General features: G+C 42.4%; 1 long non-coding RNA gene across 1 annotated transcript in view; it reads right to left on the bottom strand.

Annotated features, from left to right (window-relative positions):
- Positions 1 to 14,551, bottom strand: part of LOC102005533 — a 94,608-nt gene that overhangs the window by 10,880 nt on the left and 69,177 nt on the right. The window lies entirely within an intron of this gene.

Here is a 14,551-nt window from a genome sequence, read left to right as displayed (position 1 = left end):
CTTCTGACATGTCTAGCTTAGGAGGCAGAGTTCATGCTTGTGGCCACCACTAAGCAAGACAAAACTAGAGGGGCAGGCTTGGAGAGCAAGAACACCTTTTCAGAGATGCTAACTCTTTGGAACCTAAAGAGATCTGAAGGCCATTTGGGATGTCCTATGCAGGAAGCAGGAGGGGCAAATCCTTCAGGAGAATGTTCCAGACTGGACATTGGGGTGAGTGGCCATCAGTGTACAGGGCTCTAAAACAGAGGGGATTCTCAAGGAGTGGATATGGACCTCTTAGCAAGGAGCCAGGAGCAGGCACTGGGAAGCTGCAGCTTTAGGGTGCAGACAGGAAGGCAATAGTCCAGGGAACCAGAAAAATGGGAGGAATGCAGGAGGAAATATTTTCAAGAAGTAGAGAATTTTACTGCTGTAAGAGTTAATTTAAGAAAAGAAAAACAATATGAGAACTGAACAAAGACCACCAATTTTAGTAACTGAAAGACACAAGTGGCCTTTACCTGAGATTCTGAGTAGAGATCGACTGCAGGTCCAGAAAAAGCAAAGCACAGCACAGCACAGCAAAGCAAAACAGAGATCTGGGGCCGGGGATATAGCTCAGTGGCATAAGTGTCCTCCTGGCAAGCACAAGGTCCTGAGTTTGAGTCCCAGTACAAAAAAAAAAAACAGAGATCCAAAGCTGGAGAGAGAGACAGGATGAAGAGCAGGGGTAATTTCTACTGAGAAAGAGGGAATGGAAGCTGGCACGGGGCGGTCTGGAGGGGAGTGGGAGAAAGGCTGGCAGAACACCTGTGGGAAGACACTATTCTCAGGTCTGCACATGGCCAGGTGTCCTGGAAATGGTCACCTTCAGAAATAGCCAGATCCAAGAGCCACAGACTCTTGTGCTGGAGTCACTTACATTTTGGTCACCAATGGTAAGACAAGGAGAAAAGCAATCCAGTCCAGGTGCCCACTGATCCAACACTCAGGTCCCTTCCACAAGACAGGCCCTCTGTTACTGCACCAGCTGGAGAGAAAAGAAAACTAAGACGTAACTCTTGCCAATACGCAACTGACAGCTTGGTGGAAGAAACAGATAACCATCACACAACAAGAAACCCCAGTTGCAGAGATGAGAGTGAAGAGCTAGGAGCACAGTGAGCAGAGGAATTCACACTGTTTGGGTGGCCACTCACTTGGTTTTCCTTCTCCATCCAGCAAATATTAAGCGAATGCTTACTACATGCTTATAACACAGCCAAAAAATAGACCAAGACACCCAAACTTTACCACCATACATGCTAGTGGGTACAGACAAACAATCAACCAGGTAAGTTAAATGCATAGCATGTCACGCAGCAATAAGTGTTAAGGAGGAAAGAAAGCACAGCGCTAGGAGGAAATATCTGCAGGCAGCTCAGTGACTTTCTTGAATGTGGTGACTTCTGAGCAGAAACTCTGAAGGCAAGAAGACCATGGACTCGCATTCAAGCACTGAGAGCCATAGAATTCTCAAGAATTACATAGTCAATAAAAACATCCTTCACATGTGAGAGTGAGACAGCAAGTTTCTAATTAAATAACTGATTTGGGCGTCTATCCTTTCATTTCTAGGACACAGATTTCCACTGCTGATGAGACTCTTCCTCCCCACTAGAGTCCATTTAGTCCCCTAAAACCACTCTTGTAAGCTCTTTTTTTCTTTAAACATTTGTTTTTAATCTATTTGGAACACACTTATGTAGATAAAGGCCAGTTAGGTGACGATAACGTATTGAATAACTTACTATTTGCTCCTTGAATTGATTTATTATTTTTCTTCACATTTTATGTATCTCTGTATGGTTTCTCTACTCCATGCTACAAATGCTTGTTTTATAATATCCTCAGAAGGTTGAGATTTAAGTATAAAATTGTTTTACACCATTTAAATAAAGCAAAACTATTCTATTTCCAGATTGAGTTAGATATTAATTTGGGGAGAATCAACATTTTGTGGTATATCTTTCCATCTTGTCAGATATGAATTTATATCCTTCAGTAGAATTTTCTACTTCTCTTCATTTAAAGTCCTTCCAATTTCTTGTTCATTTTGTTCTAAATATTTTATACCTTATTACATAAAATTCTGGAATTTATTTAGGTAATGGATAAATGTTTATTTTTAACTTATTAGTACTAAAGAATCACCAGCTAAAATACAGTAGAAGTAATGGTTTTTACATTTATCCTATATCCAATAACCTCAGCATTCTCATACTAATTTTAATAGTTTACAATTAGATTTCCAAGGTTTCTAGGTATAAAATTATATCAACCATAAATGTTACATGTGTATGTAGTTTTCTTCTTCCAAATTTTGTAGAACTTGTTTGATTTTGTTGCTTATCTTATTCACAAGAAATTTTTAATACTGAATATTTATGAAGACCATAGACATCCCTATCTCCTAAATTGAAAAGTCTTGATATGTTACCCTTTAACATATTTGCTGTTATATTTTGGTAAATATTTTACTATGTTTAATACTACTTTTTATAAGAGGTTTTGGTTGTAATGGTAGTCTTATCAAAAGCCTTTTCAGAGCCTGGACATCATTACATGGCTTTCCACTTTTCATTTGTTGGTAAATGAATTACATCAGCAGGTTCCACACTGAACCCCATTTCATTGCTAAATATCACATTACTGAATATTATACTCTCTTCAGTAATAAGATCTCCTTCTAATATGTGGCTGGAGTATATTTGCCAATATTTATGTATACTTTCATATCTGTGTTCATACATGATATTAAGTTCTAGCCTAGCATTTTGGTGTTTTGTATTATCTTTCTTGGGTTCCTTTTTTAGTTCATAAAGGAACTTTCATCTTCTGCTGTTACATGGAAGAGTTTACCTCTCAGTGGAACTGTCTCTTATCAATGAGGAACAGTGGAGCTGTGACATCAACATGACCTCCCCCATGACTGGTCCACTCAGAGGTCCAACTTTCTACTCTTTCAGCATTTCCTTCATAATCTTTGGTGTGCTAGGAAGTCATCCATCCATTCATCCTCCAGGTTTTCACTTCTCATGTATACTTCCTTAAAAAACTTCCACATCTTTATTTTTCCTTCTCTTTAAGTAATGAAGCTTAAGCCCATATGGGACGTGCTGCTTTTTTATCAAAGAGAATGGGTGAGCGGTGACAGTAACAAAAGTGATCAAGAACACAAAGAAAGAGAAGTTGGGGTTGTGGGGGTGAAGGATCCACTGCCAGCAGTGTTAAGACAGGGATTTGCAGCTAGGCAGAAGTAACTGAGGCAGAGCAACATAACAGAGGCCACGCAGAGGAAAAATACAAACAGGGAGAAGAGAATCATGCTTGCGGCGCAGGGCAATCGCAACAGTGGAGAGAAGAACTGATGAAAGGAAAAGCACTGGCACGCAAAACCCAGGAAGACAAACGTACCAGAGCACAAGAAAAGAACAAGCAAAAAAGCAGGAGAAAAGGAAGGAAAATAAGGAGATGGAGGGAGAAGATGAGGTAAAGAAGAGAAGACAGGCAGTATCTCAACTGAAAGGTCACACCAGATGGGAGAAAATGGAACACAGGATAAAGACAAGAAATTGCAAGGCAGACGCAGGAGCGCCTTAACCACAATGAAGAGCGCTATCAGGACTCCAGAGCAGGTCCACTTCTGTCACTAGAGAAGAATAAAGAATGAAGGAATCTCAATATTCTTGATGAAACATTCAGGGGTCAGTGAAATTGGCAATAAAGAACCCCCTTGGGTGCAGATCTCCCACTATTAACGGATTTCCCCACTGACGTGTAGTAGATGCGAGGCTGGCAGTGCGATAAAAATAAATCTCATCACCGAGACTCGTAAAAAATGACTTCATGTAATTGGGAGGTTGATATTGAAACACTTTCCCATGAGTACCACCCCGTAAGTCATCAAATTAACAACCGTCTATACGAGATGGCAGTATTCTTTTCATAAAGGGATTATCTACATATTTCTCTTGACCTGTTTCTTCTTTGTATTTTTGAGACACTTAACATAATCAACTAAATATAATATAGATCCAGTTTCTGTTGCTATGCTCATTAATTTAGTTAATTCCGCCAGTCAGAATTTAGACTTTATTCAAGATACCCTGCAGTGAGCTTCGATTAATGTACATACTTAAAATATTAGTCAAGATTGTTTTTTCTTGCCACTAAAATGTTTAAAAGAAATTTTTTCAAATCATATCTCAACTTCACAGCTTGTTAACCTTTTGAAGCACTATTCATTCTCAGTGAATGTTGATTTAAAATCCATGAAGGAACATCGAATTTCAGTTCAGGAGCAGACCATCTAGGGCAAAAGAGAATACCTTTATTAGGTGACAAATAAATTAGTGTTACTTAAATGAAATTTTTTATGCAAAAACATTTAAAATTGTTTTACAAAATTAAATTCCCAAAAGTGCACTCAAAGCAGACACTGACGAGCTCTGTCAGTGCACACCAGCATTTCCCCACTGGGCTTTTGCAGACTGTTTTGGAAGGTGAGTGCCTTAGACCTGACTTCGATTACAGTGTTGTATAAATATAATCACAAAATGCCATAGCTGTTAGACTAGAAGCCCTACACTGTGCCCTAACAAAGCTCAATGATGACGCTACTCTCTTAGCACAGATACAAAGTGATTTCCACTTCCTATGAGAAGGTCCAAAATGATTTTGCACCCTGGAAACTCCAGTAGGCAGAATAACAGCCCCCCAAAGATGTTTGTGTCCTTATCCCCAGAGAAGAATTTTTGCAGTGTATTTTATTAGTGTCTATTAATCTTTATGAAACACTGGCTTTCACTGTGGTGTTTTCACAGATGCCTGACCATTATTTGACCACATTCATTCTCCCCACTGCCCGACCTGATGCCCTCCTCCTGTCCTCACTCTCCTGCTTCTGTCTAATCACAGTCTCCCTTCTATTTTTGTGCTGTATGTGTTTCAGATTCCACATATTAAGGAAAACTTGTGACACTTGTCATTCTGAGTCTGACTTAGTTCGCTTAACATGCTAACTTCTAGTTCCATCCATCTTCTTGTAAATGACACAGTTTTGTTCTTCTTTATAGCTGAATAATAATCCATTGTGTGCACTTGTACCACTTTCTCTTTATCCATCATCATTGATGGGAACCTAGGCTGATTCCATAACTTGGCCACTGGGACTTGTGCTGTAATAACTGGGCTGCGCAGGTATCGCCGACTTTAATTTTTTCAAGTGTACACCCAGGAGAGGCATAACGGGTCATGTGGTCATTCTATATTTAGTTTCTAAGGAGCCTCGGTACTGATTTCCATAGTGTCTGTACTGATTTACATTCCCACCAGCAGTGTAAAAGCTTCCTTTCCATACTGCAGCCTTGCCAGCATTTATTGTGTTTAGTATTCTCCACGAAAGGCATGAAAGGCATTTTGACTGATGCGGGAGGGAATCTCAATTTGCATTTCCCTAATGCCAGCTAAAGAAACCAGATTTTTTTTTCATAGACTTACTGGCCATTTGTACTTCTTTTGAGAATTCTCTGTTCAATTTTTTTGCCAATTTAGGGGCTGAACTATTTCTTTTCTTGATCCTGAGTTTTGTGAGTTCTTTATTTATTCTAGATTTTAATGTTCTGCTGGAAGAGTAGCTGGCAAAGATTTTCTCCCATTTCATAGGCTCCCTCTCCATGTTGTGGGTTGTTTCCCTTGCTGTGCAGAAACTTTTTAATTGGAAGGAGTTCCATTTGTTGATTTGTGCTGTTATTTTCTGTGCTGTTGGAGTCCTACTCAGAAAGTGTCTGAGCAGAGGAATTTCACAGATAAGACCAAGTTAAAGTCCTTGAATTGAGGCAAGGATACAGGTAGGTGCAATGTAAATACAGCTGCAAAGTAAAGACTCTTTCCAAGCTGTAGCCACGTGATAAGACCCAAGAGTCAGAGAAACACCACTTTGCTGGCTTTGAAGACAGAGGGAGGGGCTACAAGCCAAGGAATGCAGGTGCTGTCAGAGGCTGGAAAGACCAGGTATCAGCGCCTCCTCTAAGGCCCTTGGAAGGGATGCAGCTCTGTTCTCACCTTGATTTAAGGCACACGAGACACCTGTCACACTTCTGACCTACACAGCTGTACGATGATGGGTGCCACTGTGCGAGCCGCCACGTGTGTGGTTCTGGAAGTGACAGGAAACTAAGAGAACTAGATGACAGGAATAACAAGCACTGATATTTAGTGAACTACTCAAACTCATCACCAAGAAATCTCTAAATTCTCAATAATTGGGAAAACTGACCAACAATTACATCAAACTTTTCTGAAAAATAAAAAATCCATAAATAGTATATTAGTTTAGGTCAATAGTTGCCACACAGTAGGTATTGTATTCTTGGGTTTGGACGGATGTTCACAGTACAAAATTCAGAACAGCTAAGAGAATGCACCCACAACGCTGGTAATATTTTCCTGTCTTCTGAATTCATATTCAAGGACCTAATTTGTAATAGGCTTGATAGTAACAAACCCCTTTATTATCCATTGTTTTTGTACACAAAGCTTACCATGTTAACTCTCCAAACTAGTTTCAACTATACTCTTAGAATTTTAGGGCTGAAATCTAACAAATCAAGCAAGCACTTTAAAGATTAAAAATGTGATTCCTGCCAAGGTTTACTAGTGGCATAAATATCTTATTTCAGGGACCAATTATTCATATAAGCTACAAATGTACATGAATTTAAGTAACTGGTTTCATTTCCCAGGCACTCTTTCCATGTTTTAAAAAACATCAATAAAATACAGCTTTCTTGTCAAGTTAAATCCTAAACTACTGAATTCAGATTTGCTACCATTAAAAATTAATCAGGACATCAACAGGCTGAGAAGAATAATTTCTCCTAAAATCCTAAGCAATGTGAAGACAACTATAGGTAATCAAAAGTACAAAGAAAATGGAAAACTACACAAAGAATAGTTGTCAACCTATAGCAAAATGTTAAAATAATCATCATAAGCTTGTATGAAACCAAATTTTATACATTTGATGTCTATTTTGGGAAAATTTTTTCTATATGAAATCTCTGTCATACAGACATGCATCCCAGGTGCCAAGTCCTGGAGCCCGAGGCCAATGCCACCTCTGCAGAGGTCTCTGTTCCCATACCCACCAAGTGCCCATGCCTGTGATGACCCCCAAATCCGAACTTATCCCTAAGACCCTTCTCACCACTTCCAATCCTGTCCCATGGATGTCACACAACCTGTGGATGTCCTGGGAGTACACCGCATGGTCGTCCTTCCCATCTGATCCCGGGTGCTGCAGTAAAGAAGGCTCCTCAGGTCTGTGTACCCTGGATCTTCTGACCCCTCCTCCTGGACTGCTGTCCACCTGTGTCCGCCTCCTGGTCACCATGGACACTGAGCAGTCACCAGCCCAGCAAGCCCAGCTCAGCAGCCCTTAGCATTACCCTTGTCCTGGATTCTCTTCTACCACCCCTATCCTCCAGACAACAGTGACCTTCCCACAAAGAGGCGGTGCTCTGATAACCAAAGCTCCAGCCTCAAGGTGACCTGTGGGACAAGGTCCAGGCAGCAGTGCCCAGCACTTGCAGCACTTGTTCTTGAGCCCAACCCAACTTTCAGCATCCACAACTGCTTTCTCCAGCCACTAATTTAGCAGTTAAGCATGGAGGACCTACTACATGCTGGGCCCTATGGCCAAACAGTGGACAAAATAGATGTGGCATCTCCCTCCCAAGTTTTAGAATGAGTGGGAAGAATCAAACAATCCATAATCACCTTACAGATTACATCAAGGGTGTGCAGAGAGTACAGAGCCATAAGAACCTGGTCCAGGGGGTCAGGAAAGCTTTCCTAACAAGCACTGGTGCCAAAACCTTTAGCAACATGAGTACCTATCATTAGGTCAAAGGAAGATCTGGAAGAGAGGAGGACACTCCAGGCAGACAGGCCAGCAGGAACAGGGGCCTTGTCTGAGCCCTGGGAGGAAGAGTGGGCACATCCCTGGTGGGAAGCCAAGAAGTCAGGAAAGGGCAGATTCGGTGGGGCTTGGAGGCCTTAGGAAGGATCTGCCCACACCCCATCCTACAGACAATGGAAGTGTATGAAAGGTTTTAAGCAAAGCAAAGGTTAGGATGTTGACAGAATCAGCCTTCAGCTCTGAGAAAATCAGTGTGGTCACAGCAAGAGGAGTTCTGCAGAGACCGGCAGGAAAGCTAGCCAGGGAAGACAGAGACTAAGCAGACAGACACCAGCATGCTGCTGAAGCAGAAGCAAGAACCCTTAGGGACAGACTGCCAAGGGAAGGGGAAAAAAGAAAGTGTCCAGATGGTCCCCAAGGCCCCAGCCATGTGCTGGCCAGGAGGAGGGGAGTGGGCTTCTCACTATCAGTAGTGGGTTGATAACTGGTGGTCAACTTATAACCCCCAGCTGAACTGCATAAGCATAGTGCTGGGTGTGGGAGGCCCACCTTGGGATTGTTGCCAGCTGCATAAGAGGCAGAACTGGAGAAGGAGAAGGAAGCTGTTAGAAGCTGAGAAAGGCTGTTGGGAGCTGGTAGAAGCTGCTAGGAGCTATGGTTGTTTTGGAGCTGATGGTTGTTCATCATGCTGGCTTTCCTGATGAACTTGGCTGTTTTCATCCTCCAAGGAGCTCAGGACCTCATTGGCACCAAGAATGGCTTTGGTTCACTTTTGGGGAGCTCTAGTCCTCACTTTGAGCATCGCTTCCTGGCTCTGGAGAGGAAGATGGTACACTGCCAGTCTCCTGGAGAACCTTGCTGTGTTGGCTTCCCTGATGGGAACTCAGCCATCTTGATCATTGGAGGAGCTCGGGACCTCACTGTCGCTGAGGATGGCTGTGGTACCCTTTGGGGAAGCTCTTGTTCTTCTGAGCGTCACTTCCTGGCTCCAGCACAGATCTCTCAGCCTGCTAGCACAGATCCTTCATCCTGCTAGCACAGACTTCCTAGATTCCACGACTGAACTTTGGGCCTTCCTAGTGCAAATCTGTGAAACAAGCCTGCATGAGATGTTGCCATGGGCTCTGGGCCTGCAGTTGGATTTGTGGCAGGCATTATTATGAGCTCTAGGTATTCAGCTGGACTCATGCAGGACATTTCTGTGGGATCCTCAGTTGGATTCCTTGGTCATAGTCTGTGGACAGATTTCCTGCACTCTCTTGTATATCATTCTTTGGGTGACTATTATAAATAATCTTATAAAATATGTGTCCTGTGTTATATTGTTCTCCCTCGTGAAAATAACCCCCAAACCAACACACTGTCTAAGGCTGCAATGCAAATGTGCAAGGAGAAGAACCTAGAGTGGATCCTGTGGGAGAAGCCTGGGATGGAGGCCACACCATGAGCTCTGGCGTTTCACTCTGCAGAGATGGATTCTGGAACAACAGTGATACAAAGCACTGTGTGTGTGCGTGTGTGTGTGTGTGTGTGTGTGTGTGTGTGTCACACAAACACAGGTCTCCTGAGCTCTGCACACTGAGAAGGTCTGGGGTGATTCACCCTAAAAACAATGATCCAGGAGAAGGAGCCAGAACTTTCTGCAGATGTGACCGATTCAGGGCAAAAACAGCCTAGAACATCTGGTGGCAGAAAATAGAGAAGGCTCAAAACAACAACAGACACATCGGAAAGACACCAACCAGGCACAGGGCCCTGCTGCCAACCAGGACAATCCGAGCATCAGAATGATGATGGAACTGGATGACAGTCCACTGAATAAAAGAGGGAGCCCCGATTCCATCAGCAAATAAATGAACTAGAAAGTTCAGTGAAAAACAGAAAAATGATAGTTTTGGATCACCTCCCTATGAAACACATGCAGAATCAAAAGGAAGCACATTATAACTTTAAAATTTAAAAACCTGACAAGACTCTACCTCAAACAAGAGATCAAAGTTATCGTCAAAAGTGGGACAAATCACAATCATGGCCATCTGATAGGATGTAGTGAGCATAAAAAGTACGGCTTCTGCGCTGTGTCCCCAAACACACATGACCTGAATGTGCTCGTGACACCCGATCAACCTAACAGCAAAAGCATCCTGCAAAGTAACTAGCCTGTGATCTTTAAGGGTGTCACGGTGGCAGCTCTCCAGGAAAGGGTGAGGAAGGGCTCCAGCCCGAGGACACCTAGACACCGCAACTCCAGGAACACATTCCCAGACAACCCCATCACAGGCAGGACAGGCGTTCGATTCCCAGTCAAGCCTCAGTGCTGTCCCAAGCCAGAGTGGCCGGTGGAAGGAACCAGGCAGAGCTGCGGAGATGCCTGTAAGGCTGGCTGTAGAGCAGCTGAGTGGCGCAGGAAGTCCTCATCACACTCGCTAATTCTGTAGACAGTTTAGGTCTCAGTGAACATGAAGATGCCCCCGAAGTCGCAGCCTTTGTCTCAGTGGCAAAAGTCAATTATTCCAAGCGACAGTGAAATACACTTTGAAAGAACGCGTGTTAGAGGGGAGGGTTCTTCGGGTTAGCCTCCGAAGGGAAGGAGGGGACCTGCACAAGGGAAGACAGAGGGCTGAGCCCCACCTCAGCCTGCACAGGGCTCGGGACAGACCTGCAAGTGTCTCCATGGAAACCAACAGCCGCCCTGTGACAGCTCCTATGGTTAACTCCCTGGGGCACCAAGAATGCAGTCCCCTCTTCAGAGTTCAGTGCTCTTGTTATCCACAGGACCACTGCTCACAGACGGAGCGCACACTCCCCGCTGCCTTGGCAAGGATGGCTCAAGGACGGGGTAATGTGAAGGCATCACCGGAGGATCTTCAATGCGGGAAACCTTGAATATTGAGTGTTCTTTCATATATTAACGACTTCTCCATGGTCCACAGAAACTGTCTTCATAAACAGGCCTCATGAATATAGGGCCTTGCCCTGTCCTTCCGCCTTACCTGGTTTTCATCCTTGATGGGCAGCTGAGTGACTCAAGGAGGACACCAACTGCCCCCTTCCTCTCTAAGCATCCCCGCGGGCACCCCCCTAATTCTCCCGGAAGTCGCCGAATGGCATGGACGAAGTTGCTAACTTAATTGGTTAGGTCCAATGATCAGCTCACTCATAAGCCAGTACCAAGAGCAAATAAGTGACTTCAAAATATGTCCTGGAAACTCTAGTACAGAGCAGTAGTTTCGTTAAAGTGCATGTTGGATGCTTCCATTGTATACTGCCATGCAAAGAGTTTATTACTTAGAAGCTCCATTTATCCTTTAGTGATAGCTTCATGGCTCCATAAAAATGTAATTCTTAAAGGACAGTAGGAAGAAAGGAAAAAATACAAGTCAGTTACTGTACCCTGAGCAACTTCTTTAAAGATAACACGCAATGTATTAACTATTGCTATTCTCCTTTGATTTTCTTATGAATTTTTTCTTAAAATAAAAAATGTAATTCTTTAGATTCAAAAGAGTGAAGTATCTAAATATATAACTGTTCATTTAATGACAGCAATTGCATCAATACTAACAGGAATAAGGTGGAATGGATTTGTGTCATTCTATCTATAGTGACAGGTCCTGAGAACGAGGTGCCCATAGATGAATAGAAAAAGAGAGAGAGATAAGAAAAACAAGAGAGCCAAAAGTCTGGGATCAGGGGCTTACAGCCTCTCGGACTGCAGCCCCGATCACCAATCACAATCACCTTTTATTGAGCCAGAATCAAGAACGTAACTGAAACAAGTAGGCAGACAACAAACATTTTAGTAATTAATGCATTATCCTTCTCCAATTCTGCCTCTTATGCTGATGGCAACAATCCCCAGGTGGGCCTCCCACACTCAGCACCACGCTTATTCAGTTCAGCTGGGGATCACAAGCCAACCATCAGTTGTCAATCCATTACAATCACAGTCCTTACTTCTCAGATTTGTTTTTTCATTGCAGGTGTAGATATCCATGCTTGGGTAAGGAACTGCCTCTGAGGAAAGAACGAGACTTCCCACAAAGCTCATCAAAGGCAGATATCAGCTCCACTCACATATCATCATGCTGCAGGTAAAAAGTGCTGTCATTACACCCAGGAAGTAAGCTATCAATCTAACAAAAGAGTTCATGATAATATTACAGGCCTATCTCTGAAGTTTTTAGAATCAAATAATAAGTGTAATAAGCCATATCTTCCAGGGTCACAAGGGCTCCCTGTACGTTAAGTGAAACCCTTTTGGAAGTAGTGTTAATTTTCCTTCAGGCCACTTAGTTAATTAATACTTCAGATCTTCAGTAAGTTATTACCTCGGTAATAATGTGATACAATGGATCTTACCTGATTGGACCTCATCCCACACCTTTTAAAAACATACCTAACTTACATGGAGATACACAGCCTATTCTATAAACAGATTTTTTTGAAAACCAAATGCCTAGGATATGCTGAGAATAAACCAGAACAGAGAGGAGAAAAAAAACATAAAAATAAGAAAAATAGAGAAGATAATGAGGTTCTGAAGGAACCAGCTACAAGAAAGACCCTCCAAGTAGAGACAGCGATTCTTCAGAGGGTAAGCTCCAGACCACCGGCTCTGGCAGCTGGAGCCCAGCAAGTGGGGCTTGGCAGGGGGCAACTCCCCCAGTGCCAGGTGCTGAGAGGCCTCTTCTAACATCTAATGAAAGAAGACCAGGTGCTGCGTCAATGGGATTTCAGACGAGTTTCAGTGGGAGAAGGGCATCTACGAAAAGGCTGAAGTGCCCAAGAGCTGCTCCATCTCAGCTGGGGGACATTATTGTTGAGAGATCAGCAGAAGGAGTGGAGAAGAGGCAGCCACTGCCAGGGTTTAGCGGGTGAGAAGGAGGATACAGAGTCTCCAGGACAACGGTTTAGCCCCGCGGAGGCGCTGCAAGGTGAGGGACTACAGAGACAGCTGGATTCTGGGGAACGGGATGAGCTCCCCTCCCCTGTCTAAGACAAATAGCAAAGGGGAGAGAAAGGAGTGCACAGAAGCCTCCATCGATGTGGGAGGTCCCCACTTCCATCCATCAACACACTCCTGGGGACACCCGAGGCACTGGCAGGCCAAGCAGGAATAGCTCAGTGGAGCAGTAAGTGTAGATGTGAGGTGGTCAGGTCCCATGACAGAGGGTGAGAAAATAGCACAGTGGTCAAAGAAGTCAGACACTGCTGTTGGCTTCCATAGCACGCAATCAAAGAAACTCCCATGCAGTGCTGTATGCGAAGCAATATTTGACTGAATCTTCAAACAGAAAGTTTAAAAGAAAACTGATGTTATCTGAATAAAGTCGACAGTCTGGTGAACAGTGATGTACCAAGGGCAATTCCTCAGTTCTACTGATGTTCTGTGATCATATGAGATGTTCATGTTGGGAGAAATCTATTCCATAATAAAAAAAAAAAACAGTGATAAATCAAAATCTATTCCATAGTAAAAAATTTATTTACAAAAGAAAAACCTAAGAATAGACATTCCAACAATATTCCACCAGTGAAGGTATTTAGTGTTCAGGAGTTTCCAAATTTATTTTCAGTAATACCTGCCTGGTGGTAACCTGATTACAAACTAACTGCAAAAAGTACATGGAAAATGTATTTCTTTATCTCCCATGTAGAAAGAACAATTACGAATTTTTTTTCTTCTGTGGATACGTGAGCTTTTGTAGCCATCATCTAGACTAATCTGCCAGGGTTTTCCCCTCTTGATATGTTACCATAAGCTTTTCCTGTCCTGTAATGCAAATTTCTGTAAAAGCATTGAGGTGGCATAATTGTCTGCTCACCACAATGTTTTCCCTACACTGTAAATCTGTTGAACATTTAGATTATTTCCAACTTTTTCACTGCTCATAAATAGGACCACAATGACTAATATGCGTAAAGTGAATGCATATGCTTATTTCACCGGGAAAAATGTCAAAAAGAGGAGACCCTAAGATGAAGGAAATGTTTACATGACACTTTTGATAAATACTTTCAATCCATCCCCCAAATGACAGAGACGATGCCTGATCCTAGTAACCATGAAGTAAGAGTCTGTCTCACCCACCTCACCAGCAAGGGGAATCGCAGTTATTTTGATTGTTGTCAATTTGAAATCAAAATGCATCGTTACTAGTTTGAAATTTGTATTTCTTTACATTCTCATGAGGCTGAATATTTTAATATATTTATTCTAACCACCTTCATTTCCTCTTCTATGAAATATCTGTTTATGCCTTTACCTGGTTTTAGACCTAGATTTTGGTGTATCTGATATTTAATTCCTTTATTTATTATGTACCTCCTGTGAGTTACAACTGTGGAGAATATTTGATAGCTTTTTAATTCTTCTTAAATTTTATATATAATGATTTTGTTTGATATATGGAGTTTAATATGGATAGGCATGCATCTAATTATCCTTTATAATTTCTTACAGTGTTTTTGTTTTTATAAAATCCTCACTGCCCCAACATTCTATTAAGCAACCACTGATATTAGCTGAAAAGGACACCTAGTAACTTGTGAACAGCAAAAGCCAAATCAGTCATCCAACTGAAGAAATCAGATGTTTTTATT

This window comes from Chinchilla lanigera, unplaced genomic scaffold (genome assembly GCF_000276665.1).
Source record: "Chinchilla lanigera isolate Chin_1 unplaced genomic scaffold, ChiLan1.0 scaffold00001, whole genome shotgun sequence".
Taxonomy (NCBI): domain Eukaryota; kingdom Metazoa; phylum Chordata; class Mammalia; order Rodentia; family Chinchillidae; genus Chinchilla; species Chinchilla lanigera.
This window is presented reverse-complemented; position numbering and strand designations above follow the sequence as displayed.